The following is a 6009-nucleotide window of genomic DNA, read 5'->3' as shown; positions in this document are numbered from 1 at the left end:
TGTGTGTAGAGGTGTGGCTTGCTATTTCGGTCTTCTCCAATATTATTACAGGGAAGAATAGTTACTGGGGATAATGCGTAGTTCGAAACCACAGGGCAGAGCAATACCACTGAATGATGTCAGCATCACTTCATCTTCCTCTTCTCAGAAAGCTTTTTCTATAGCGGCACAAACTACTACGTAACGTTAACTTCCAGCGGCAGAAGTACCGTCTTGAATTTTATTGTGTTGAATCAGTGGTCATATTATAAGTCACTGGTGGATTAGAGGAAGACTTCGAAATCAATGGTGAGATCTCGTATGTTAGTTCGGTCATTTGGCGCAGGACCCAGTAAGCCCCGACATAGTGCGGCAGAAATTTCTGGCACAGGCGTACGCAACACAAAGGCAGCCAGAGCAGGACAAGGAACCCAAGGCTGTAGCTAACATCCCGATGCCGATGGTAATAAAGGAGATTTTGGATTGTCTGAGATGCCTCAAGTCAATTCACAGGCGATGCTACATGCCATGGCCGCGCGAACAATGACATCGTGAGTGTAGAAAGTAGTGGAGTTGGCATAGGGAGGGAAAAGAGCCGAGAGGCAGGAGCGGGTCGTGGCTATAGAGCAGATAAAAGAGAGTAGCCGGTAAAATCATGGTGTGATGAATTGTTGTCAAATGTAACAAATGCCAAGTGCATTCCCAATCCCTGTGGTCATCGGAGATGTACTTGGAGAGCATGTCTGTGAGTATGCGGTTGAGGCATTCAGCAAGTCTGCTTGTCGGGATTGTAAGCCATGGTGAATTCGTGAGACTTAAAGCAAGAGCGGAGGTCATCAACAACTTTTGAAAGAAAGCAAGGACCACGAACAGTGAGTGGCTGACAAGAAGTGCCATGGTGCAGGATCACTTCATGAAGAACGAAATTGGCGACATCAGTTGCACAGCTAGTTGGAAGCGCTCGTGTAATGGCATAACGCATGGCATAGTCTTTCATGACGGCAACCCACTTGTTACCCAAGGACGATGTTGGAAAAGGGCCAAGGAGGTCCAAGCCGTCGCGGAAAAAAAGCTCATTTGGGATGTCTATTGGCTGAAGGTACCCAGTGGGAAGCAAAGGAAGCTTCTTGTGGCATTGACGGAGCTCGCAAGCCACAGCGTAGCGTCGAACTGAGCAGTGTAGCCCAGGCCAGCAGAAGCGTCTGCAATTGCGATCGTAAGCGCAGGACACGCCCAAATAATCAGCAGTGGGTGCATTGTGCAACTGCGCAAAAACAGTAGAGCATAGATGCTGGGAACAACAAGGAGCAGTTCAGTGCCATTGGGTTGCATGTTGCACCATTATAAGGTGTCATCTTGTAGTAGGAACAGGCGGAGGGAACGGTCGTGCTTTTTCGAGGTGAGGCGCTCGATAAGGGGATAGTAAAGACAGGTCCCGATGCAGTTCGACAGCGACATTGAGGAAGTCAGTAATCGACAAAACGCTGGCATCGGCTTCAAGTTCTTTGGCACCGGGTGGATTGATCGGATAGCGAGGGAGGCGGTCGGCATCCTCGTGCAGCTGCCAGATTTATAGGACACATAGAAGGTGTACTCTTGTAAATGTAAAGCCCAGCATCCAAGAGAGCCTGTGGGGTCTTTGAGTGAGGACAGCCAACATAAAGCCTGGTGATTTGCAACAACAGAAAAAGGTCGAACGAACAGGTAAGGGCGGAACTTAGCAATAACCCAAATTAGAGCAAGGCACTCGCATTCGGTTATTGAATAATTCTGCTCTGAGGCTGAGAAGGCGGCTAGCGTAAGCAATTGTGTGATTTGCATCCTGTTGATGTTAGGACAAGATAGCACCAATGCCGTGGCCACTTGCATCAGTGCAAACTTCTGTGTAGGCAGATGGATCAGAATGGCCCAAAGTTGGTGGATTTATGAGGCGAGCAGTAAGCACTGAAAATGCCTCGGCTTCTTCACGTCTCCAACAGAAACTAATGTCCTTTTAGAGGAGATCAGGAGATGAGGAGCGATGTCGGCAGTGTTCTTAATGAAGCATCGAAAGTATGAACACAGCCCAAGGAAACTTCGGACATCAGCAAACGAACGAGGAGGTGCAAATTTGCTGACAGCACATATTTTGTCAGGGTCAGGCTTTATACTGGTAGCATCGACCAAGTGTCCGAGTACTCATATTTGATGACGGCTGAAATGGCATTTGGCAGAACTGAGCTGTAGGCAGCCTGTCGAACACGTCAAGAATGGCCAACAACCGATGAAGATGGCTCTCGATTGTGGAAAAAAACAATTACTTCATCAAGGTGACAGGAGCATGTAGATGATTTAAAACCACATAGAAGAGAGTTGATCATGCGTTCGAAAGTAGCAGGGGCACTACATAGTCTGAAAGGGATGACCTTACATTGGTAGAGGCCATCTGGGGTGACAATTGCAGTATTTTCGTGATCCTTTTCATCAACAGCAATTTGACAGTAGCCCGAACATAAATCGATCAAAGAGAAATAATCGGCACCATGTAAGCAATCCAGTGTGTCATCGATACGCGGAAGAGGATGCATGTCCTTTTTCGTAATCTTGTTCAGATGGCGAAAATCGATCCAGAAACTCCAGGTATTGTTGTTTTTTTTTACCAGGATGACGGATGATGCCCATGGACTGCAAGAGGGCCCGATGATGTCTTAGAAAAGCATTTTATCCATCCTGTTTGTATAGCCTGGCGTTCAGCTGTTGGCACGCAATAAGGCTGTCTGTGGATAGGAGGAGCGTTGCCGGTGTGGATCGAGTGGGTGGCAACATTGGTTCGACCTAGCAGATGCTTGCCGAAATCGAATTGATCGTGGCAAGACATCAAGATGCGACAGAGTGCGGCGGCGTAGGCAGGACGCAAGTTGGGAGCTATAATTTTGGCAAACTAGTCTTGACCAGAGCTGGGTCGAGCCAAAGATTCAGCAGAGCGAGATGGTAGAGCAGGTGTTAACTCAGAAACCGCGAAGTCATTCAATAGGTACAGCACGGCGGCTGTGAAATATTGAGCAATAACCTGCAGAGACGACCCAAAGTTCAGGAAAGGGATCCACCCACGATTGCTGGTAACCATGACAACAGCGCTGGGAAGGGCTATTTGTTGTGTCAGGAAAACGTCAGAGCGGGGATACCACGTATTCGTCATTGCGAAGAGGTGGAAAAGGAGGCATGGGGACATAGGTCGCAGCATCGGGTTGCGGCCGGGCAAATTCAACGCACCGAAGTCGGGATTGGTCTGTGGCGGTGTCGGCAGTGTCGGCAGAGTACTCGGGCAGCTCGAGGTGGAGAACACTGGTTAAACAATCAATTAGTGCAGAGTGGACTGTCAAGAAGTCTCTTCCAAGAATCGGTTCGTGAGGGCACTCGGCGAGCACAGTGAAGAGAAAAGATGTTGGGCGACACCCAACATCTTTTCTCTTCACTGTGCTCGCCGAGTGCCCTCACGAACCGATTCTTGGAATAGACTTCTTGACAGTCCACTCTACACCACCCGGCAATGGTTACATGGGCTGTACACATTCCCATCATGGCTGTGGTGCTGCCGTTGGCTACTCGGACGGCAGGCGACTCGGCAGGTGTCAGAACTTTCCGGAGATGACTACGAAGATCTCCTGAGTGCATTAGGGACACTTGAACTCGAGTATCAATGAGTGCTCTAATAGGCACACCGTCAACAAAAACTTCGATTAGGTTCGTTCTGGGAGCAAGGGTCAACAGAGGTTTTGCACTTTGGGTTGTCAATGCAGCCTCAGCTACACGAGCTGCATTGTTTAGTTTCCCGAGAAGTGGCCAGAATAAGGTAAGGATGCGCAGCATCGAGATGGAGGCGAACCAAACTGGCAGCGTTGCGGTGAGGGCGAACAGCTGGTAGTGTTCCCGCATCTGGTAAGGTTGGCATTGTAGAGCTCAGCGAGAAGGGACAGCAGACGAGGTTCACGTTCAAAGCGGTGGTCAGCGTATGGTCGAGGCGAAGAGCACCGACCCGAGAGCACATGAAACAAATATGTCTGTTGTCCAATGTTCGCCACTCCGCTGATCTCCTGTAACAGCTTGAATTTGGTCAGGGCCGGTGCAACAATAGCAGCAATGACTGGAGCGTTAGGGACAGAGTGATGGCTAACGGTTGGCTGAATGTTCATATTCGCAATCTCTTGGCAGATGATGGCTTGAATGAGCGAGATGATTAAGCCGTTGTGCGCCTGTGGACCGTGAGTGCGAGCCATGGCCTCTAGCTCACGACAGATGGCTTGCGTCAAACTCGGTGATGCTGGCTGTTGATGTAGCATTGGCAAGTTGCAGGAGGAGGTGCCAGCCGTATTGGGAAGCCGGTCGAAGCGCTGTACAATACGTTTGCTCTTAGCTTGCTCGAAGCGCCGGTACACCGTTGTGATGGGCTCAACCTTTGCACAGCTCTTGCAAAGAAGCAGGTTTAATGCATCGTCCGCAGTGCCTGTTAAAATGTGGCCGACTTTACCTGCCTCCAACATGTCCTTATCTGCTTTTTGACAAAGAGCCAGAACGTCCCGAGTGTATGAGACGTACAATTCCGTGGACGTCTGGGCCATCTGGACACAAGACGCGAGCTCTTTCTTGGGGCCATATTCTGCAACGTTCAACTTCAGCTATACTCGAGTTTTAGGTTAGGGAGACACAAGCGTTGGGGCCCGCTAGCGCTTGGGGCCCCAACGCGTGCGTCCCCCTAATCTAGAACTGTCTACTACTATTGCCTCAGCAATAGTTTGCCGCCAGGCGCATGCCGATTGGTTGTTTTAGCAAAATCTGAAGAGCTACGTCATCCAACTTTGCTCAAGCAGCCAATTGGCGCGTGCCTGATGGCGAACTATCGCCAAGGCAATAGTATCGCTGTAGTGGATCGTTTCAGAATGTGACCCCAAGCTGCTAACTGGCATCCAACAGGCTTTCTGAAAATATCGCGCAGCTATGCTTATGTGTCCCAATTTGTAAAATCGGATTCATGCGTCTCAAACCATATCTTTGCGGTTCCGCGCAAGAAAAATATAACATTGGCCAGCATAAGTTTGGCATTCCACCTGTTGTGGTTGCTGACACGTTCATAGCACGCCAACCATTCTTCGACGTCGTCAGTGTCTGGGAAAAGTAGTAGGAGAGGACAACTTGCAGTGCTGTCTGGGTGGGCCGGGCAGCATCGTTAGCCATGGCAGCAGAACAGATGTGTCGTCCGATGCCGAGATCCAGGTCCAGGTTTTGGAGAGTTTACCCCACAACTGCACCAAATATTATGGGGAAGAATTATTAGAGGGGATATATATACAGGGATAATGCGTAGCTCGAAACTACAGGGCATAGTGATACTACTGAACGATGTCAGCGTCACCTCATCTTCCTTCTCCTCACATCTTTAATATATAGCGGCACAAACTACTACATAACAATATGCAAGCTTTATGGGGACCAAATTTTTCCAATGCATTTGCACCTTGTTATTATGGAAACTGAGTGTCTGGACAATGGGCAGGGAGAAGGTAAGCAAAGCCCATAGATGTACATACTATTTTATTTTTATAGAAATGGACAGTGTCAGTAAAATGAACTTCAGCGACACTAAGCAAACATATCTGAACATTCAATGAAAAGTTTCCATGCTTTAGTGTCAAGGTGATGGACATCTTGTTTGCCGATATGCACAGCAAAATTTTTCTGTACTTCGTAATATGTGAAATGAACTGGCTGTCAAAAGCTCACTAAGCAAGTTTCACTGTTTTGAGAACTGCATTCAAGGCCTAGCAGCAATGTGGACAGGAATCCCACAAGAGATTTTGGCCTGAATGCACTTTGTATGTAGAATTTCAGCCAGGCATTTGCAGATATACAGCTATCTGTGTTATTTATAATGCACTAGACTTGGACAACCAGGATGCCATTCAGTTTGCAAAGGTTGTTTTATTGAATTTAAACACTGCATACATATAGCTATACCCCAAAACAGACCCCAATTGTAATATTAATTTTTGAATG

The sequence above is a fragment of the Dermacentor albipictus genome, chromosome 1, assembly GCF_038994185.2.
Source record: "Dermacentor albipictus isolate Rhodes 1998 colony chromosome 1, USDA_Dalb.pri_finalv2, whole genome shotgun sequence".
Lineage (NCBI taxonomy): Eukaryota > Metazoa > Arthropoda > Arachnida > Ixodida > Ixodidae > Dermacentor > Dermacentor albipictus.
The sequence above is the reverse complement of the archived record's forward strand: the minus strand, read 5'-3'. Positions refer to the sequence as shown.